General features: G+C 36.8%; 2 long non-coding RNA genes across 2 annotated transcripts in view; one reads left to right on the top strand and one right to left on the bottom strand.

Moving 5' to 3' along the window:
- Window positions 1-4,144, bottom strand: part of LOC145280166 (uncharacterized) — a 31,788-nt gene extending 27,644 nt beyond the window's left edge. The window contains exon 1 of the long non-coding RNA XR_013868567.1: window positions 4,064-4,144. This is a non-coding gene — a long non-coding RNA (uncharacterized LOC145280166). The remainder of the gene's footprint in view (window positions 1-4,063) is intronic.
- Window positions 4,145-4,723: 579 nt separating this feature from the next.
- On the top strand, window positions 4,724-22,979 carry LOC145280165 (uncharacterized). The gene is made up of 2 exons (XR_013868566.1): window positions 4,724-4,858; window positions 21,039-22,979. It is a non-coding gene; the product is annotated as an uncharacterized LOC145280165 (long non-coding RNA).
- Window positions 22,980-24,109: the final 1,130 nt, after the last annotated feature.

The raw sequence follows: 24,109 nt of genomic DNA on the forward strand, positions 1-24,109 counted from the left end.
CGCCTCTTATTAAGTATTTTCTCTCTAATTTTTGTCTCTGGCTAAATATTTCCCTTTTTCCCTAAGTGGTTCTTTGACAATATCTGTGAGCCGTCGCAAAGATGTCACAACCTAATGACATCACAACCCAACCACTTGTGAATATGGCTATTTTAAAAGCCATAGAGAGCCTCACTCACAAGGTAAAAAAACTTGGCAAGCTGGATCCGCAGTCGCACAGGCACCTACTCCAGACTAACTCTTTGCCTTCACGCCGCTACCCTCGCCACCGTTCACCATCTCCATATTGCCGCTCTCACTTTAACAAGCCAGGCAGGGTGCTGTAAAATGCCTTGTTCGTATTCGAACCAGGGAAATGATCTTGTGGAGAACTGAGCACAGCACATTCTCCACAGAACTCGCACAACTATGCCTATTTCATCACAGACTCACTATCCCAAGCACATTGCTTGGTTGATACCAGATCTGCTTGCAGCATCTGGCCACTGAGACTCCTCACTGAGAAGCCTCCAGTGTTGTCCATCACACTGCAATTGGTAAATCACTCCCTCATCTCCACGTACTGTCAAATTTTTCGTTCTCTGGACTTGGGATTACGTAGAGACTTTACGTGGATTTTTACGATAGCTGATATACCCTATCTCATTCTAGGTGCAGACTTTCTGTATCACTTCAACTTGTTAGTTGATATACGCAGACAACAGCTGGTAGATGCTAATACAGAACTTTCCATCACAGGTTCAAAATCGAACGCCACATCTATCAGCCCAGTATTTTTCATCACTTCTGCTGCTTGACTCATACCAAACTTTGCTACATTCCTACCTAGATTTAACAAACTTGAATTTTATTGAGAGAACCAACTCACTCAACAACTCACCATATTGAGACCACAGGTGCTTCTATATTCTCATGACCTCGACATCTTCCTGCTAACAAACTTAAGGCAGCAAAGGCAGAATTCAACCATATGCTTCAGCTAGTAATAATACACCCCTCATCCAGTCCATGAGTTTCCCCTTTGCATATGGTCCCAAAACATTCTGGAGATTGACGTCCGACTGGGGACTACTGACGATTGAATGCCACTACAGTACCTGATCGTTACCCAATCACATATATACAAGACTTTGCTTCCTCTCTGGATGGTTGTAAGACCTTCTCCAAACTAGATCTAGTTAAGGCTTACCATCAGATCCCAGTGAATCTGCCGATATACCCAAAACTGCAGTAACAACTCCATTTGAAGCATTTGAATTTTTAACTATACCTTTCGGTTTAAGAAACACGGCTAGCACCTTTCAGTGCTTCATGGACAAAGTAGTGCATGACTTGGACTTCGTCTATAACTATATAGACAACATTCTCGTGGCAAGTGCCTCACTTGAGGAACATGTCACTCACTTCCGCCTACTATTCGAACGGTTTCAGCAATACCAGGTGAGGATTAACCTTGGTAATGTGTTTTTCGGTGCTTCGTCACTAGTTTTTCTGAGCCACATTATCATCCAAGACTGTATATCTTGGTTACTGGAGAAGGTGAAGACTCTACAAGACCTTCAACCATCCACTTCACTTCACCAACTAAGGCATTTCCTCAGTTTTTTAAACTATTACAGATGCTTTATCCTACACTGTGCGAATCTTCTAGCTCCTCTTTCCGACCTGTTATGTAACAGGAAGAAGAAAAACGAGCAAATCTCACTTAATGAGATTAAGCTTAAAGCTTTTAATGAAGTGAAAACAAAACTGGCGACAACATCTCTACTTGCACATCCTGTATCTGATGCCCAGTTTTCACTGGTTGTTGACGCATCAAGCACAGCTGTAGGTGCAGTGTTGTAACAGCAGCACCAACAACAGTTACAACCTCTCGCATACTTTTCGAGACAGCTGAAACCGGCAGAACAACTTTACAGCACGTTTGGCCGTGAATTCTTAGCAATGTACCCCGCAGTGAAACACTTAGAATTAACAACAACCAATTCAGCTCTGTATGTCGACAGACTGCAAGCTTATTTTAGTAAGCTCCCACCGATGCATACTAGGAAACAGACCATAAGATCATCGGTCCCAAAGGACATTTCACCTTGGACTCACGTTTTTCTCAGAAAGGACGCCGTGAAAGCCCCCCCCCCAACTTCACCTTATACTGGCCCTTATATTTTCATCTACTGATAAACTTTTCACCTTAGATATCAGTGGTAAAAGAGAAACTGTCTCTATTGACAGAGTAAAAAAAGCCTTTCTAAACACAAAAACAAACGAGCAACACACTCCCTCTACTTACACACATCATCAAAATACACATACACCTAAAGTGAGTGCACCACTCAATACAATTATATAACCACTACACGTAGTGGTCATAGAGTACGTTGGCCAAAGAAATTATGTAAGACTCTGTACATTTAATATGCCCTTGTCCAATTTCTGCTTGGATGTTTTGTTTTTTTTAAAAAAAACAAAAAAAAAAGAACAGGACTTTTTACAAGAAAGACATTTTTTTCTTCTTCTTCTTCAGGAAAAGCAGTTTTTCACAAAAAAGCAAGAACATTTTTTTTTTTCACAAAAAAAGTTATAAAATAACTGTACCATTTCTTTTCTTCTCTATCGGCTTTTCACCAAAGCAGGGGGTGATGTAGAAATCACAGGAAACTATTTTCTCTGGTGAATCAATGCCCGCCTCTTAGTTCTTCGGCCACAGGCTTACCTAATAGCTAACAGGGCGCATTGATTCATCCGCTCCCTAAAATCTGGAGGGAACGTCAGCCAGTCAGAACCGGACCACCAGCCTAGCAACATCTATCCTCTTTCGTCCCCTGTCCACAGGACATCTTGTATTGACGGTCTTGATTTGAGACAACTGCTATCCAGCCGGAGACGACACGGTACTGATTGACCTTCGACTACCTTAAAAGAACTTTCTTTACCTTCTTCCCTTTTAGCAGCCTGACCTGCCAGTTCCTGCTACAAATAAAATACTCTTCATTGTTATTGTTTAAAAAGAAGTTTGTGTTTCTTTTGTGCCTCGTACTTTGCTATAATTTATTAGGAAGGAAAAATAATTACCTCTCCTAAAAACTACTTACCGGCAACTGTGATATTCATTCATAGCATACTCGAATATGCCTAGAAATCAAAATTTTAATGGTGGACTCTTACAAATGCGCTGAAGAAGAGACTGGATGGCTATTAAACTCAGATGCTCAGAATGGCCCTCAATACATCATGGAAAAGCCATGCAGTAAACCAACAGCTTTATGGTTACCTACCACCAGTATCACTGAAAGTACAGCAGAGAAGGATAAGAGTAGTCGGTCACTGCATGGGACACAGCAAAGAGGAAGCCAGCAAGCTAGTTCTCTGGATACTAACAGATGGACACCCAAACCGTGGTAGAAGAAAAATGGCCTACATTGACAATCTGCTACAGGATTGGAAAGTTGGGACCTGCAAACTGTCACGCGAGATCGAGAAAACTCGCGAAGTCATGTAGATTCGATGGTGAAGCGTCCTGAAAGACGACTGAGATGGGATGATTTAATGGTGAGTATTCATTTATAGTCCTCTGAGACATATTGACTGATTCTTCTTTTAAATTTATTTTGTTAAATTTCTTCTTTTTAGGCTTTTTATTTCCACTGTGACAATATTTGCCGCGTTTGTAATTTTCTCCCTGCAACGTGAATTTAGGACGCTGAAAGTGTTTTTTGTTTTGTTTGTTTGTTTTTTTTTGTTTGTTTTTTTTACATTTACCAACGTTGATCGTTTAGTTTTTACTTTGTTTTTGTTTTTTGTTTTTTCTGAACATATTTTCTTTATTTTAAACCTTATAAAGTCTATTTATATAAACATTTTATTTACCTAAACGACGGAGTTGTTTTCTTATTTTTATTTATTTATTGTCAATATTAAAAAAAAAAAAAAAGCTATGGACAACTAAAAATCCTCAAAGAAAAATATTATTTTCATTGTGATTATTCGCTTAGTAAATGAGTTATCTCCCTTTCATTTTTAAATGCGCTAAAAACGATATTAAATTTTAAAAAGTAATACTTACTTTTTGTTTTATAATCTGCTTTCATAACAGAAACAATTATTCGCATGTGGCTGACTTTGCAAGCTGAACTTCGAATTCAAGATGGTGAATGGAAGAGCATATTCGCAGGAAATAAAATTTAAAAGGGAAATTTAAAAGGAAATCATTTCGAAATAAAGCCGATCATTTACGGATAAAATTAATATTATTTTTATTCATCTCAACATTTTAATGTTTACATAAGAGAAAAAGAAGATGCTTGTTAAAATAGAAGTGACAGATCATTTTTTTTTTTTTTTAATGCGTCATTTTAAGCAAAATCAATATTAATTGTCATGCCCGGATTTCTAATTCGTAGAAGTGGGGCCGTCCGTCGGCCGATCTGACTGAACTTCTTTTTTCTTTTTCTTTTTTTTTTTTCTTTTTTTTCAAGTTTAACTTTTTTCAAACCTATATAAATTATTGCTGAGTCAAAATAATTAAATTAAAAATCATTTTTCTTATTTAGAATTATTGGTACTCTTGCATAATTTGACCCGAATTCTCGTGATTTCCCGTCAAGCCCGGATCGGGCGAGACCGGCAATCATCGGTGTCAGCCGAGAGCGGCCTAACAGACTAAGGAAAAAGCAAAACAAACCGTAAAAAAAAAAAAATACAAATGCAAATTATCAAAAATAACAAAAAACCTACCTTGAAAAAGCAAATATGTTTATTTAATTTATTTTAGTGTTTATTTATTTATTTTTCTTTTTTGCAAAATATTTATCAACAGCAAGTTATGTAAATATTGTTGTCTTCAAGAAATGGTTTAGGTGTAAGTACAATTGTTTTGTTTTTTCTTTAACCGTATTTTTATTCTTGTTTTTTTTTTTTAAATTTTATTTTCAATACTTTTTGTTCAGTCAGATTTAGAAATAGAAAAACATGTTGTTTTTTTTCATTTTTATTTTTATTTTTTTTTTACGGTTGTTAATTGCCGGCGGAAGAACTTTCTTGAGATGAGGATATTTCCTTGGAATCTTTTACTTCGGTCGACTGTTGATCGGCCATATCGACAGCAAAGAGGGAGGTGATGGGCGGGGTAGAGGAAATGGAAGGAAGACCCCCCCCCCCCCAACCGGGTAGCTCTCGGAAATGTGATTTATGATGGAGACAAAAGGATCGTTTCCAAATTTTTGTCTCCACATAAATTCAAGTGAATATGTATTCAGAAGCTTCCTTCCACATCCTCTCGACGTGGTTTGTTGTTTTTCTAGCATGCACCACAGATTTATTTCCTTGCCTGTCATTTTATGTTTGGTGAGTCTGAAAATATAGTTGTCAGCCTTTTGGGGGTTCAATCGATTTGTTCCAATTCGAATGTCGTCTGCTTTCAGTTACATATCGCTTTTTCATTGGCTCAGCAAACTCCCAGAAATTGAAGGACAAAAAAAATTCTAAATAAATCATTAAAAATAACTAATCATAAATTAAAAAATTATTAAAAACATTAAAAAAAAAAAAAAAAAACTTTTTAAAGTCAAATTAGTGTTTCAACATTTGAACAATGCTCGGCTGACCCCGATGATTGCCAGTCTCACCCGATCTGGGCTTGACAGGAAATTACGAGAATTCGGGTCAAATTATGCAAGAGCACCAAATTATGAAATCAAGTAAAAATTTCATTTTTTACTTGATTACAAAATTTAAAAAACATGTTTTTTTTTTTCATAGAATTTTCCTTTCGGCAACGATCAAAGTGTAGTATCCGTTCTGATGCCGCACTTCACTTTTTTCACTTCACGTTTTTAGTCTCGGTTAATGAAGGAGTGATCCTTCATAATTGATACATTTTTATTTTTGTTACTAACCAGAGTGCTCCATTTTGGGGAGCTGTTTTTACCCACATTAAAAACCGGCCTTGTGTCTAACTCTCTCCACGTGGGGAGGCAAGTAAACAAAAACAAAAAAATTTTTTACCATATTCTTGTCTATTAAGTTGTTAGGTTGCTAGAATAACGTTTTACATTTAGTAATCAAGTAAGAAATGAAATGTTTACTTGATTAAATAATTTGAAATAAGAAAAATGATTTTTCTTTTCATTTTATTAATATTAAAACATTGCTAAAGACCATTTTAGTAAAAACAATGTTTTCGTACCTCTGTGTATAGTAAATACAAACCGTTCCATTTTTGTGTTATTACCTAAACTCCCAAGATGCGATCCTCTCACGTCGAACATTTTTTCTTGTTCTCCCGTAACACTCGGCACTACTTGTTTTTGAACTGAATGAACGCCTTAAAATAAGTTAAACCACTAAAAACTCAGCTGGCTAGGTAGAAAATGAACACTTAGAAAAATCGATTTTATCTTTTTTAAAACTACAGTAGACAAGTAAAAATATATTTTATGTATTATAGGGGGTGTACTCTCTTTTAAAAACAATATCTCCTGCTAGAACAGTCATGAAATGCGTTTTCGATCGATATTTATTCTATAATGGACCAGTTTTCCTACTTAGCAAAAATGGACGATTTTTTCGTGGACGATTTTTCCAGCCACCTTAATAACACCCATAACTAAATAATTGCCTTCCAAAATGAGTTTCTACTTGTTAGGTGATTATGTGTGACTGAACATTCTAAAAAAACTTGACAAAAAAATAAAGACAAAACGGAAAAAATTATTTTAGAATTTGGACTGGGGGATACGTTTCTTCTGTAGGGGACTAGGATATATAAATACCCCAATCGCGTTACAAAAGAATAATGAAACGAATGGGAATTGAAGGAAACAAAGACTCAATTAATGGATAAGATAAATGTCGTTTATTTGCTGTTGAAAGAAATGAATGTTTTAGTTATAACATGTCCGCGCGTATGTAACCAATGTCCGTTGCAGGACTAGTGCTGTAGCAAGAATAGGAAATGTGTTTTCATCTCAAGTTCGGGTCATTATTGTTTGTTCGCGCGTGAGAATTGAAGTGAGTGTGGTAGTGGAAATGAGAATCCAGCGTGTAGGCAAGGAAGAGAATATTAGAGTTGTCATCAGTTAGTAGGCAGCTACGCGAAGGTGTTCTTAGTGGCCAGTAGTAGATAGAGAGAGAAAGAGTGAGAATGCATACATACAGTCTTTAGCTCGTGCCCCATACATAGTAGGAAGTGGGCGTGAGGTGCGCGTGCGCGCGCGCCGAAACGGCGCGTGGCTTGTTCGCCCAACCTCTCTAGTTGAGAGTTGGTTCCAAAGAGGATTAGAAACAGCTTATCGCCTTGTTTTTATACTCGTTTCCAGAGTGTATTTTGCGCATGTGTATTTCCTTAGAAAGCGGAAGTGACGTCGTTCATGTGCTGTGTTCGTGTTCGCGTGTGTGAGTACATGTGTATACGTAAGTATGTGTGTATATATACGTGAATGTGAGTGTATGTATGCGAACGTGAATAAGTGTACATGTGTGGACGTGGGCGCGTATGTTTGTGTGTGCGTATGTATATGACAGCTTGAAATATGAATGTGTGTTTTGTGTGAGACTTGAAAAAGGCTCGTACACTTCTATAAATATAATTTTTTACCACTCACCCCAAGTTTGACTGAAATGATAGTAAAATAACACTGAATCATTTTAGAAAGTTATTATTAACCCCTCTCCCAAAATGCCCAGAAAAATGCCCTAAAACACTAGAATGACTCAGAAATGTGGGTCATCTCTTGCATTAAATATATATGTGAAACTCTAAATTCTAAAAGAATTCATGTTTTTCTTCCTTGACAAAAATTTCAGGCTATCCATACATAATCTCACTATTACTTAGAATGTTGGAATTTTTTGTACCAATAATAGTGCCCCCCCCCCCGTTTATTTTTATTATATTTTCATTCTGGTTTTTATATTTGATTTTCTGTATTTCGTATCTTATGATTCTTAGTTTCGTATATTTTGGGTTTGTACGAAACTCTCTTTAATTTGAAGAAAAGGGAAATGCTAGCTCCTTGATGACGTGACGAGTCCAGCGCAAAATTCGGCCTCTTTTGAAATTCCGGCGACGAGGATATTGGACTTAATTTCATTGCCCGGCGCTAAATATGGAATTTTGACGAGCCCCCTTCAAAGAAGAAAACCCAGCAAGAATACCCCAGAATACTGAAGACTATTTACGTGGCTATAGTCTGCACGTAATTGGAAGGAGTATAAGTTTTTAAAGGGACTTTTAATCGAGAAAAAAAGATAAAGGCACGTGCCTGACTAGCTTTCAATTTGTGAGTACGTTCCTAAAATTTATTACATATGAGGGTGTGATTAGCAACTACTATTTTGAATTATATTATTGTGTTCGTTCATTGATGTGACTTTTTCAATATAAGAACCAGTGTTTTTTTTTTTTTTCATTATATGTTGTTACCTTGGTGTTCTTTGTTTTTGAATTTAATGCCCGCAAATGGAAAAATTTGCAACTAACTTCATTGTAAATAAAATTTCTTCTTCGTTTTGAAAAAAGACCCTTATATTATTCTTTACCCCACCCCTCCTTTTTAGTTCATGCTTTTATTTTTTCAGGCTAGTTACTTTTGCGTTGAATTTATCTGAAAGAGGATAAATTTCCAACAAGAGGGATTTATCGAAGATTTTCATATACTACTACAACAATAATAATTTTTTGTATAGTAAAATGATCCACTTAACTTTTATATTTACATGAAAATATAAAATTAAATATGAAAGGAAATATAAGAAAAACATTTTAGTAAAATATATTTTCAATTATTTAAAAAGAATATGCACTTACATTTTGGTTGGCAGACAAATTTTCAGTCTCCCTCTGTGTATTTGCATCTGCCTTATCAGGGGTGGGGAAGAATATAAACTTAACTGATAAAATTGCTTCAATTATAACCAGGAATCGTTAATTACTCGATTTGAGATAATGGCCTTTTATCAGCATATTGAAAATTTGCATTGATGACAAATAAACACTACCAACAGACAGGAGATGCCAAAATCAAAGAAACGCTGGCGCCAAAATGTGTCTAGTGTAGAAGTGGAAAAACCTCGAAGTCCACTAATTCTTTAAAGTTTTTTGTAAGGCAAAAGCCAACATTGTCTTTTTTTGGCACAAGTAAAATAAATTTGCATCGTTTTTTATGCTATTATTATAAATATAGATTTTAATACCATTAGGAACTTAAAAACAATAAATGTTCTCATTTTATTTTAAGTCCCATCAATGTAAAATTAAGTTTAACATGATTTTTAAGGAATCAGTTTTGAAATCGGAAATTAGAGTATTTTTTCCGATACCAATTCCGATATCCTGAAAAGTTCCGATTTCTTCCAGTTCTCAATTATAATTAATCATCCCAACACTAGAAATTATATTTATGTGATTTTCTTTCACTACATTTAAGAATTAATTCTAAAAAAATGTCCACCTTTTAAATAAGACATTAATTTCAATTTTATCAGTGTTGCTAGTTGCATCCCTCAAAAATCGACAGTTTTCACATTCACTTATCCAGATTATCCAACAAAATCTATAAAAATAAAATGGCTTTGTACTTTTTAGGAGTGTTTTGTTCTCAATGTGCGTTGTGTGTACTCTGTAAAATTACATCTAAATAAGTGCTTATTACGGTTTCGATTTATTTGAAAATCTAAATAAGTTTTTGTATGTTTTTTTCTCAATATAAATATTATATAAAATTCGACCCAAATAAGTGTTTAATATAGTTTAGATTTATTTGAAAATATAAATATAATTTCTAGAGGGGTTCTCTTTGCCATCTAAGTATTATATAAAATTCAATCTAAATAATTGTTTAATATACTTTAGATTTATTTAAAAATATTTCTCGAAACGTTCTCTTCGCCATCTAAATATACAATGAATTCCAAAATAAATAAGTCTTTAATATAATTTTGATTTATTTAAAAATAGAAATATAGGTGCGAAACGGGTTCTTTTCTTCATATTCTTTTCCATTGTAAAACCTATAAATACTTTCTTGTGGGGTGTTTAAAGGAAATGTATTGATTGAATAAAGGAGTTTTTACAAGTATAACTTCTGATTCAACAGTTTAAATGCGTCAGTATTCTTTTATGAATTTCCACTTAGATATATGGATAATGTACTATATGCAAGGTTTTTGGTCTGATGTCATAACTTTCGCAGATTTTCACATTCAGTAACAGAACATAATTAGTGGTATTAAGAATAAATTCTAAAAGACAAATATAAATAATAGTTTTTTTTTTAGAGAAGATATACTTTTTACAAATTGTGCATAGATATACATGTAAGATCACCTTCAGGCTCTTACCGTTTTACACAAGGGTACTTTTACAGAATACAGACCGTGCTGAAATACTAATTTTATTATTTATTGATCTGGTCTAAACATTGGACGCACCTAACAATTAATTAAACTATACCTACTGTATACAGTATAATTTTACTTGAACGTACTATGTAAAATATGGAACGCTCTGTATTCTGCATACTTACAAAACCTCTTGCGACCCGAACACAATGAGCAGTACCTCAGTCTTGACGATTGTGACAAACAGTTAAGACAGTCAGTGCTCAAAGATAACCACCTCAATACAACAATAACTGAATGTGCTCTGCAGTGCCATCAGCTGATAGTAAATACCTGTAAAGATCACTATCCCCAGTTACCGCAAACAAGTTTTTTTTAGATGGGGGGGTCACCACTTATCAAGGCCCGAAGGTCACTCAGGGATAAGGGTTATTGCGTGTACAGTACTCAATGAGATAGTATTGTAGTAATCATTAGTATTGGGGGTTTTGATAGAGTGTCTTACTTAAGGGGGCGGTTTGTCAGGAGTTTGTTTATGTTGGACTTGAAGACGTCCAAGTTGTAGTCAGGTGGGAAACAGGCAAGCGACAGAGTTCCACTGGCGTGCAGGTCTAAGAAAGAAGCTTTGTTCATGGAATCTACGTTTTCATTTAGGCACAGATAAAGAGTGGGGAAAAATAATGACAGTAGTTTCAGCCAGACGGGTGTTTTTCATGAAAGATTAGCAAGGGGGGACGAGGGATTGGAGCTCAGACGAGCATCTGCCATGGAAATAACGATAAAACAAAGACAGGCTTGAAACGTCTCTTCTGTGAGAGAGAGGTTGCAAGGAAGAGAGAAGGGCATCCCCCACTAAACCACGAAGTCTATTTTGTACTCTGTTAAGGCAGGATAGACTGTTTTTAGCAGCTCCTGCCCAGATGTGGCAGCAGTACTCCATCCTTGGACGTACTTGGTTTTTATAAAGATAGAGAATTGCATCAGTAGTGAGATATCTTCTGGAGCGGTAGAAGGATCCCACCATTTTCCCAGCGTCCATGGCAACAGATTTGATGTACGTGTTCCATTTTAGATCAGGAGTAAAGGTCAAACCCAGAAGCTTGTCAAAACATGGAGCCTCCCCAAGACGAGAGCCATCCATTTCAATTGATGCCAGATGGGGATCAGAGCGTTGATGATGTAAAGATAGAAGCTTGGTTTTGGATGCATTAAAAGTGACCAGCCACCTCTTCCCCCATTGTACCACGTGCTCAAGATCAGAGGAGAGAGAATCAGAGAGAACTTTGTCATTTACGGCCTTTGATGTGTTGCCATAGATGGTCGTGTCATCAGCATAGATGTCAACGAATGATTTAAGTATGTGTTTTGGGAGATCATTAATGTAGATCAGGAAGAGAGTTGGACCCAGGATGGACCCCTGAGGGACTCCAGCATTAATACTGTGGGCCTCCGATTTCTGCCCATCAACCACTACTCTAATGAACCTATCAGAGAGAAATGATTTAATGATAGAGAAAACATTTCCAGTAATACCGTAGCTGGAAATCTTGTGAAGTAGGCCCTTATGCCATACCTTATCGAAGGCCTTTGATATGTCAAGAGCAATTGCCCTGGAAAGGAAACCTTTGTCAAGAGATTCACTAATCCTGTGTGATATAACCGTTAGTACATCTGCTGTAGATCTTGCAGAGCGGAAACCATACTGCGTCTCACTAAGAAGGTTGTTTCTGTTGAGGTGGTTGACTACTTTTTTATTTAATATGGATTCCAATAACTTACTAATGACACACAGGAGACTTATTGGTCTGTACTGAGAGGGAGATGACTTTTCACCTGAATTCTTAAATACAGGGCATACTGATGAGATTTTCCAGGGTGTTGGAAAGCACTTCTCCTTAAGGCAACGCTTCAACAGTTTTGTAAGTATGGGGGCAAGTTCTGGTTGGAGCTTTTTCAGCACTATAACTGGAATGCCATCAGGGCCAGTTGCTTTACTGGAATCAAGGTTCTTGATTAGCTTGGCGACCTCACACACAGATATTTGTATGTTGCATATCGTGTTGTCTGTTATAGGAGGAAATACACGGAGTTGATGGTCATTGTCGCATAGGATAGAATTAGCTGCAAAGTTCTTGGCAAATAGTCTGGCCTTGTCTGACGCTGACGAGATGACCTCAGGTCCATTGATGATAGTTGGGATAGAACGCACACTTCTGTTCAAGATCCTCTTTGCTATTTGCCAGAACTGGTGGGAACCAAGCCGTTACTCAGCAGTGTCCACCATTGGATGACAGTGCACCATATATTGATATGTTTTTGTCTTAATTTTACCGGCCTGCAAAGGTACAACAGGGAGTTTGTTTTTACGTTTTCACTGGCTGTTCTCTATATCTATTTTAATCAAAAGCTCACGATTTCTGAGCAGTGATTTAATAACCATGAGACTGTTGTTTACTTAGTCATTTGGACCACCTTCAGTATGAGTGTCTGGCTGTTCATATCATACACAGCTCTTTTGTCAACAAACGCTGTTCTTGTTATCAGGTTTACTTCATTCCATCTTCAATGTATTGAGTTAGATTAAGAAATTGATCACAAAATGGTTTTCCTTGACAATAAATGGCCTGATAAGACGATACCTGTTCTTCTATAAGCATATCAAATCTTTTTGTTTTTTTACATGTGTGTACATAATCCCCATTGCTATCAATCGATCGAAACACTCAACAATCACCCATTCCCATTTATTCTGCAAATCTGATTTTATGATACTGAACGTGCTCTATAAATGAGGTTCATTTTCAATTGTGCTTTTTTTTCTGATATTTAAGGGCCTTAATTAGATGGGTTAAGTTTTACAAAATGTGAAACAGAGAAACTCTCTTCTACTCCAAACAATATAATAATTTGTATTCTTTGCTTTTACACACTGGGACAAGTTAGATGCACAGTGGGTGTTTAATGTACGGGATTTCAAGCTAAACCAACATTCACCTAATGGAAAAGCAGTTTTCATCCTCTGAGTGGAGACAGAACAGATAATACGATAATACATTTTAACTTAGTTTGAATGTCTAGAATTATAATTTCCAAGTCATAAAAAATTATATTTTGAAATAAAAAGTATGTTATTTTAATTTGTAGGAGTTTCAGTTCGGTATAGAAATATAACAAAAGCAGTAAAACTTGCAAACAAAGCGTTAATGGAAAGAAATAACTTAAAAGTAACATTTAGTATATGAATAATTTTCATGGGGAAGGTATAGCTTGTTTTGCATTATATTTTCAAAAAGAAATTAAATTTAAATGAAAAAGGACATTTGAGTTACTGTCCATTTCAAGGCATCCTTATGAGGTTTCTCTCCATGGTAACTTCTAACATCAAACGAAATTCCAAAAAATAAAATAAATTTGATATTTGAGTCCTTAATTAATCAAGCTCTAATCCACCACCTTACAGCTGCTAAACTTCTGTCAGATCACCAGTACGGATTTAGGCAAGCCCGTTCTACTGCAGATATTCTAACTGAACTTTGATACCAAACACTGGATAAGGCAGGGGAGGAGAGAGCAGTAGCCCTAGATATATCTAAGGCATTTGACAGGGTATGGCACGATGGTCTTTTCATGAAAATAAAATCTTATGGTATTACTGGACGAATGCTTAGCATAATTAGATCCTTCTTGAATAAGAAAAGAATCCAGGTTGTCCTCGATGGGCGTACGTCCAAAAAATTTGATATAAATGCGGGTGTACCTCAGGGATCGATCCTTGGACCTTTATTATTTCTGATATTTATAAATGACATACCTGATAAAATTGTCTTTGAGATGGATATATTTGCCGACGACACTACACTCTATAGCAGGCACGTGGGGAAAATTTATGAGCACATATCTAAGGTAATGGCCGAAACCCTAGAGGAAGACCTTCAGTCTGTAGTGGAATGGGGTCAAAAATGGATGGTGACGTTCAACGCTGCCAAGATAAAGCTCGTTTCCTTTAATAATTACATAAAACCTTATCAACCACCAATAGCTATGGCTAGAGATACTTTATCGGAGAGCACTTCATTCAAGATCCTTGGCTTAACGTTCACAGGAAACATGAGTTGGAATAGATACATTGAGATCATTGCTAAGGCTGCTTCAAAGAAGCTCTCTCTATCATGCTAGAAAGTTATTTATGCCTGAAAGTATCCTGTACCTCTACAAAGCCACCATTCGTCCATGTATGGAATATTGTTGTTACATTTGGGCTGGTGCATCTGCTACTAGTCTCTCACTCCTGAACAGGGTCCAAAAGAGAGTCGCCAACCTAATAAGACCCGAACTGTCATCTAAACTTCAGCCCCTGTCCCACCGACGACATGTTGCATCTCTCTGCCTGTTTTACAAGTATTTTAATGGTGGATGCTCTGACGAACTACAAGCCCTCGTACCCCCTCATGGAAAATACACCCAACAAACCCGACAAGCAGCGAAGTCTCATCCCTACACAGTTGAGATCCCTAGATGTAAGAAAGCTTTTTACTCTAATAGCTTCTTTCCCAGAACTGCAAGACTTTGGAATTCTCTTCTGGTTTCCTGCTTCCCCAACTGTACTGACATGCAAAAGTTCAAGTGTAATGTGAACAGACATCTTGTTGCTAAACTCCCACGTAGTACTCCTGCAACTTAGGTCCCTGATAGTAGCCCACTACATCAAAGTGCAATGTGCCTTGTTTGGGGGGAAAATATAATAAAAAAAAATTATTTTTCCACTAGCAAGTAATTTGTGACAAGTTCAAAAGCCTAATTAAATAGCTGAAAAATGGTCAAACAAAAGTGAATAATGTTTCCTGTAAGTTTTGTTTTGTTTACTAAATACAAAAACAAAAAAAGTAAATTGTGTTTTAAAGTCGTACAATTTTTTAACAGTGTCATTACATTTTAACCGGCCCAACACATTATAGACTCCATCGCAAGGAAACAGGAAAGAAAAAACTCAAAGCACTCTCTCTTTTTTAATGAATCCCTTTATATCTCGTATTTCCAATAACACATTTTTTTCTAAATATTTAAACTCTCTATTTCTCCTTCAGTCGTATGTGACTACATCTTTCCTCGTGTCTCAAACTCATGCTTCTCTTTTCACATCTCAAACACCTCTCTTTCTCTGAACTTGTCTTGAAAACATGTTTCTCTGAACACATTTCAAACATGTGCTACTCTGAACACCGCTTCTCTGTTAAAATGTGTCTTTTTATTTCTGTTGTGATGTCACATGGTGCAGCCGGCTTGGTCATTTGCATATCTTATCTGCTGCTGTTTCCAGCGTCAGTGCCTCTGTTACATACCTTCATATGACAAAAAAGTCTTTACAAGAATTTAATTAAAACCTGTACTGAGGTAATAAAAAACACAAGAAAATTCAAAAGTTTACACAAAAGCGTGACAACATAAATTAATAAAATACCTTAGTTAATAGTTTGTTTTGAAATTTTTAATAAAGAAATAATTTTTGTTAATTTTTTTATTTACACACATTCAACATCTCGGCATTTGGGGAAAGGGACGTATTCCTTGACCGGCATTTGCAGGTCACTTTCATCATCATCATCATCGTTATAGTTATAGTTCCCTTTCTAGCAGTCGGCTACATTCCTACCCCCTGGAGGTGGAGGAAAGGACTTTTGCCTGTTTTCTTCAGTTCGAACCTAGCCGGCCAAGAAGAAGGAGGCTGACTTCGGCTCCGTCAAAAAAGGATTTTTGACGTTAAATTCTTATGTTTTTTTTTCTCTCCTCCTTTGGAGAAAGACGTTTCTTTAGAACTCCATTGGGAAGTACTAAACTGTTAACCTTATTTTATTCACAGTCATTTAAAGACAACAAGGTCTTACGACTATGCACCGAGGCGCAGTCACTGCCTGTATCTTCGTCTACTGGTTCTTCACTGGTGACCTTGTGGGTTTTACGATTTCCAGCTCTGTCGTTGTACTTCCAGGTCAAACAGGCTGGCGAAATGTGACCGGTTTTGTGACAAAAATTACATGTTGCCTCTTTGAAACGACAGGAGTCGGGGTAATGTTTTCCGTTACATCGGAAACATGGTCTTTGTTTTTGTCTCCGTAGTGGAGTAGGTCGTTCAACCTGGTTGACTTTCGTATGTATTGTAAAATTGGACGTTGAACAGGCTGTCATGTCACTAACATTTCTGTCTGCACTTTCCATGGCAAGAGCTATCTGTCGGGCATAAGGAAATGTTAGTTTCGTCTCGGAAAGCAGTCGCCAACAGATTCGATCATCCATCAATCCAACGCCGAGCAAATCTCTCAACATCTCTTCTATTGTATTTCCAAACTCCCAAAACTTTGTAATTTTTTTTGAATAAGCAATAAAATCCGAAATGGACTGACGTGGTTGTTGGCGGCACATGTAAAAGTTGAATCGCTCAACAATTACGGACGGTGTTGGGTTGCAGTGCTCTTTTAACGAGAGCAAGAGTTCCTCATAACTTTTGTCTCTTAAACTGTGCAGCGTAACGAGATCCTTCAGCAGAGTAAATGTTTAACCACCGCAAACAGAAAGAAGGACGGCCTTTTTCTTTCCTGGATCTTGTATTCCGATAGCCTCGAAATAATACTCCAATCTTTCTGAGTATGTGTCCCAATCACCTCCACTCGGCGAGAATTCGTCGATTTTACCATAAGACGTCATGTTTTTAAAATGCGTGTGTGCAGGTAGAAATATGCCGCTATTTAATTTCTATTAAACGCGATGTTTTTCGGAGAAAAAGTTTAAATAACTTTCCCCTTTATGAGAAATGATCTCATCCTCGTTGCCATGTAGTGTTTCTCACTGAGAACGCAAACGCCGAGTTTGTTTTAAGACTTTATTCAGCCGAGAGCCGACCGCAAGTATCTACATGCTGTCTCTTTTTTGCACCGCCCGTTTTTTGCCGGTGTTCCCCCTGTTATCGTCCCCTGTGTACCTACATACATTACAAGGGTGACATCATGAGCCAGGTTGTGGCTATCTGTACTTATTTTGCGAAGGTAATGGCGGTTTTGGAGTGTGGTTCTCCTGCTGCCATCAACTAATATGCGGTATTGTCTGTGGGGGAGAGTTTCAAAAATCATGCCAGTGTTGTCCCAGCGCAGGGGTTTGTGTCCATGTTGGTTTTGAATTGATACATGTTCCCCGATTCTTAGTGGGTTGAGTTGTTGCTTGTTTTCAGTGTGTTTCATGTTGTTGAGGAACCGCTGATTAATGGCCCTCTCGCGCATGTCGCCAAGTTCCAACCATTCATGGCGAAATTTTGTAGGATTTGGTGAGTGGTCATTCAGGGTGCGAGCGAATAGAATTTCTGATGGTGACGCATCTATGTCAGGTGGTGGTGTGTTGTGATGGAGTAGCAGTGCTTTTGCCACTTCGTCCGTATCCAGTGAACCATTAGGGTTAATATTTGTTGTTAATATCCTCTTCATGTGCTTGACAGCTGCCTTGGCTCTGCCATTGCTTTGTGGATAATATGCTGACAAGACTCGAAGGGATATATATGCTCCATGTTTTGAGAAATGTCCTCCACTCATCAGAGTTGTATGGGGGTCCACTGTCATGAGCAATTTCCTCCGGCACACCATAATTCACAAAATACCTGCGTAATATGTTGCATACTGTGGAGATCCTGGCGTCTTGTTTCATTGAGGATACTTCTGTCCAACCTGAATATCTGTTAGCATATATCATATATTTCCGTTCAGCCATGTTGAAAATATCTGTTACTGTCGACTGGAAAGGGTAGTCTGGGTGGACAGGCTCTATTGCGGGTTCTTTATGGTTTGATGGGGCAATTTCTTTACAGCGCTTGCACTGATTGCGCTTTTCATGCAATTGTGCTCCCATACCAGGCCAGAAAAAACTTTGTCTGGCATTGCTTCTCATACTGTTGACTCCCTGGTAGCCAACATGGAGTTGGTCGATGAGTTTGCGGTGTAGGCATTTTGGAATTAATATGCGACTTTCCTTGAATACTAGACACTGAACCGTGTATAGGTCGCTTTGCATATTCCAGAATTCTTAAACATTTAGCTGTAGAAGATCTTTGTGTTCAGAGAATCCCTTTTCTATTGTTTCCACGAGGTTCAGGTATTGGTGATCCATCGTGGCTTCTTGCTGTATGCATGCCATCTTGATAGGAGATGTTTCTTGGTTGTATCGGGATTCTATTCCAGCTTGCAATGCTTCTTCCATGCTGTCCAATTCAGCTGCTGCGACTTTGGAGGTAGGTGTAGGGATACGGGACATAACATTTGCTCCACCATTTGCGTTGCCTGGTATTGATATAGCCCTGAACTGTGATATCTAAAATCATGGAATTTTTTATTTCGTCCATTGAATATCGGCACAAGGGGTTTGTGGTCAATAGCAAGTATCAGGTGGGAGCAGTGAGTTAGTGAATCTCTTGATAACTCTGATAGGTTCATAAGAATAGTGGTTAATGGGAAGAAATCAGAGGCCTGCAATATTAATGCTGGAGTCCCTCAAGGGTCCATGCTGGGCCCAACTCCCTTCCTGATCTACATAATGATCTCCCAAAACACATACTTTAATCATTCGTTGACATCTATGCTGATGACACGACCATCTATGGCAACACATCAAAGGCCGTAAACGACAAAGTTCTCTCTGATTCTGTCTCCTCTGATCCTGAGCGCGTGGTTCAGTGAAGGAAAAGGTGGCTGGTCACTTTTAATGCGTCCAAAACCAAGTTTCTATCTTTACATAATCAACGCTCTGATCCCCATCTGGCATCAATTGAAATGGATGGCTTTTGTCTTGGGCGGGCTCCATGTTTTGACAAGCTTCTGGGTTTGACCTTTACTCCTGATCTGAAATGGAACATGTATATCAGGTCTGTTGCCAAGGACGCTGGGAAGATGGTGGGATCCTTCTACCGCTTTAGAAGATATCTCACTACTGATCCAATTCTCTATCTTTATAAAAGCCAAGTACGTCCAAGGATGGAGTACTGCTGCCAAATCTGGGCAGGAGCTGCTAAAAACAGTCTATCCTGCCTTGACATAGTACAAAATAGACTTTGTGGCTTAGTGGGGGATGCCCTTTTCTCTTCCCTGCAGCCTCTCTCCCACAGAAGAGATGTTGCGAGCCTGTCTTTGTTTTATCGTTATTTTCATGGCAAGTGCTCGCCTGAATTACAATCTCTGGTCCCCCCTCGCCAATCTTTCATGAAAAACACCCGTCTGGCTGAAACTACTGTCATTAATTTTCCCCACTCTTTATTTGTGCCTAAATCCAAACGTAGATTCCATGAACAGAGCTTCTTTCTTAGAAGTGCACGACTGTGGAACTGTCTTCCGTTTGCCTGTTTCCCACCTGACTACAACTTGGATGTCTTCAAGTCCAACATAAACAAATTCCGGACAAACCGCCCTCTTAAGTAAGACACTCTATCAAATCTCCAATACTAATGATTACTACGATAATATCTCATTGATTATCTTATGATTCATTGTAACTATCTCATTGAGTACTGTACACGCAATAACCCTTATCTTCGAGTGGCTTCTGGGCCTTGATAAGTGATGACCTCCATGTAAAAAAGGTGCTTTCTGGACTGTGAAAAATGTTTATCTAGTAGAGTCAATTATATTAATTGATTAAAAATCAAACTTAAAGAGCATTAAGAATGTTTCATCAACATTTATATTAGTTGAAGTTACTTTAATCTTGTATACGTTTTTATAATAAATTCTGCTAGATATCAGTATAACTTGGTGACACACAGGACACATATACTCTTAAGCTGACAAATATCACATATAAACCAACTCATATCATAACGTGACACATATAAATCAACTCATATCGTAAGGTGACAAAAAACATAAATTGAACTAATACAATGTTTTGATACATTCACACCCAGAATATTTCAAAACAGCAACAAACGTTTGCATTGTTAGTTTTGGTGGTGAATGGGAATCAGTATACAGTTTTTAATTGCATACCACTCATGTTAGATTTATAAGTAAAAATTCAGGGTGACTCATTTCAGTCTGGACAATTAATGAAAAAAAAACTTTCCTATCAATTTTTTTTTATATTTGCAATATTTCTATGGCGTTCTCAATTCAAGAATTTCATACAGTAGAATTTTCATGTGATCAAAATAGAAATCAGTAAAATGTTTTATTAGATAGCATTGGTGGTCACGCTTCGTTCTTTATCAGAATGCAGATCAGAAAGAATAATATCATTTAAACGAATATAAAGGAAATACTTTATGCTATCCATTAGCATCACACTCTGAGAAAAAACTAACTTGGAATAAAATACGGATAATAATTCATGGTCCATTTGAACCCACTGTTTAGATAAATTCCTGATTGACTATTAATTTAACACCATTCAACTTTGGCGACAATCATGTGATATATATGTGAAGTTCTACCTGCATTTGAGCTTTGTTGTTTTTAATTTTTAAAAAGATTTTGTAATCGAAACTTCAGATAACATTACAATTACACAGTTGGCAGGCCATAGCTTAATCACCTATTATCGAATTTATGATAAATAATCATTATTACTGAAGGTAAATTTTTAATGAAGTTCAATCTTTTGTTGATTACTATTCAAAAATATGACAAAAATGTTCATTGTTTTTCAAATTATAAGTTTGTAATATATTTTTGTAGGGAAAATTTTGGTGTGACTGAAGTCATGGAAGTGGACTGCTAAGGGTGGTATGTACGAACTTGAAACCCAACTGACGGGATACAGAAAGGCGAAAAATCAGGTTTAATCGCGTCTTAATTTGCATAAATGAGACAATATAAAGCCAACATTGAATAGGTCGGGAGTTGATTCGAGTTTAGTTCTCGAGAATCGAACTAGGCGTTGTTAGAGCAGAGAATGTCGCTGAGAATCCAGTTCATGGTTTTTTTCTATTAGAAGCTATTTCGGCTTTAAATATGGGGCCAATGCGGCCAAAATGAAATGGGAAATTTTTAATGATTCGCGTCGAAGCCAGAAAATTAAAAGTCGCTTTGAAAATTGAAAACCATTGTCACAGAGAGAATCAAATGAGAAGGTTGAAGATATGAAGTCAGACTTTGTCTTTTTGTTTGTTAATCCCAGTGGAATACGTTTGTTTCTTTAACTATCGTTGTCAAATGAACATGTTAAAATGCGATTCGGACGGCTTGTGTGCATTAAAGTCGTCGTTTTTAAACGAGGAATTTAAAATGAAATCCTGCTGTGTTTAAAAGAAAAAGTTGTCGTTTTTAAATGAAAATTATTTTATAAAAGTGCAATTACAGTCGGATTTTATTGTTTGAAAAAAAAAGAAGGTCGCTGTTAACAGAACTTAAAATATGACTCGGACGACTTGTATGTATTTAAAAGTTATTTTTCAATGCGGAATTTAAACTGAAATCCTGTTGTGCTGAAAAGAAAGGTCGTTTTTAAATGATAGATTCATTTTATGAAAGTACAATTCGAGTCGGATTTTATTTTGTTCATGAAAAAAAGTCGCCGTTAAAAGAACTTAAAATGAAATTCAGACGACTTGTGTTCATTAAATTCGTCGTTTTCAACGAGGAATTTAAAATGAAATCCTGTTGTGTTAAAGAAAAAATGTATCGTTTTTAAACGAAAATTATTTTATGAAAGTACAATTCGAGTCAAATTTTATTGTGTTTGAAAAAGTCGTCGCTGTTAAAAGAACTTTAAATGTGATTGGGACAACTTGTATGTATTTAAAAGTAATTTTTCAATGCGGAATTAAAAATGAAATCGGGTTGTGCTGAAAAAAAATGGGTGTCGTTTTTGAACGAAAGAGTAATTTAGCTGAGAGTCGGACTTTTTTGTTTTGTTTTTGAAAAAAAGTCGCTGTTAAAAGAACTTACAATACGATTCAGTCGACTTGTATATAAAGTCGTTTTTAAATGATAAATTTAAAAATTTCTGTGTCTGGCTGTGGACTAGCTGTGTCTGGCCGAGTATCGTGGGCTAGCTGTGTCTGGCCGAGTATAATGGGCTAGTTGTGTCTGGAACAAGTATCGTGGACTAGCTATGTCTGGACAAGTATCGTGGGCTAGCTGTGTCTAGCCGAGTATGGAGGACTAGCTGTGTCTAGCCGAGTATGAAGGGCTAGCTGTGTCTAGCCGAGTATGGAGGGCTAGCTGTGTCTAGCCGAGTAGCCCCACTTTTGCTAAGGAATATCCGACAAAGACAGATACTACTTCCCTACCCAGTTTATGATCATGAGATCAGGGGGGGTGTAGGGAAAATTTTGATGTGATGAAGTCATGGAAGCGGACTGCTAAGGGTGGTATGTGCGAACTCGAAACCCAACAGGACACAGAAAGGCGACAAATCAGGTTCAATCGCGTCTTAATTTGCATAAATGAGACCATACAAGGCCGACAGTGAATAGGTTAGGAGTTAAGTCGAGTTGAGTTCTCGAGAACTGGACTGAACATGATTAGAGCGGAGAATGTCGCTGAGAATCCAGTCCATTTTTTTTATTAGAATTTTTTAATATTTAAAATTAAAACTAATATTTTCACAATAAAACTGAAAAAAATGCGATTGTAATATATTATTTTTATTGCAAATTCAGTAAAATATTTTTTTATAAAAAAGGCCAAACTTACTAAGTATATTTTATTCGGTGGAGTTTGTGTTAACCCTAACAAGAGTCAAAGTACTGACATTACATTCAGCCAACATTGGGTCTTCAATATAAGCTTGAGAAAATAATGAGTTTACATAGTTTTTTTTTCTGTAATGTTTGGGGCAATAGACCCTCAAATAGTTCCATGTGTGTACTAGTACGCAAACGATTTGTAACATATGACATAATCAATGTTTAGTTCGTACAATATGAATGGGTTGAATTGTGAATTCATTTATTGAAGGACCACAATAATGGGGTGATATTGCTTGACAGTGTAATGTCTATAAAATTAAAGGCTTGTTTTTGGACTATCAAAGAAGGATAGACAAGTGTTTTGTTTTGTTTTTTTGTTTGTTTTTTTTTCGCACCAGCTCAGATGTGACAGCAATGCTCTTTTCATAGACTAATTGTGGATTTTTAAAAGTATAGAATACTGGCAGTTAAGTTTTCTAGCATAGTAAAGGGAGCAAACTTTCTTTGTAGTAGTCTTAGTAATGTATTCTATGTATTTATTTGAATTCATGTTGTCTATGAATATTTTGTGGGGACTCACCCAATGCACAAAAGATGAACCCTTACAAACTGTATAAATTGACAGAGAGGTATCAACACTTAGGGTGGCCTGTGTACTTTCATAGTAGGCCATGTTGGCATTACATGCTATGAGTGTTAGTCTTTGTATATTCTGTTTTGATTCAATACAATTTACCTTTCTTACTCATATTAGTGTCTATGCTTTCGTTAGTGATCCTTCTGGGCCACAGCACTTCAGGGAAAAGAGATGCGAATTCACAAAAGAAGTACTCAAAACAACTTGGCAACGAGACACTCAAATTCACAAAAGAGATATTCACAAAATCAAGGCAACAAATAATTCAAATTCAAAAAGGATCAGCAACAAAAATCTTCGTTTCAAAAAGGAAAGGAAAACATCGTTTTGCCAGACACCAAATAAAGTTCTTAAAACTGTACTTCAAGATATTTCTATTTAAAACTAAACAAAATGAAATGGTAAGCACGTTTAAGTTTTTTAAATATTTTTTCAGAAAAAAGTAAAGTCTTTAAATGTACAGTGGTAAACTGTGA

Source organism: Euprymna scolopes, chromosome 7 (assembly GCF_053919585.1).
Source record: "Euprymna scolopes isolate OS-2025 chromosome 7, ASM5391958v1, whole genome shotgun sequence".
Taxonomy (NCBI): Eukaryota; Metazoa; Mollusca; class Cephalopoda; order Sepiida; family Sepiolidae; genus Euprymna; species Euprymna scolopes.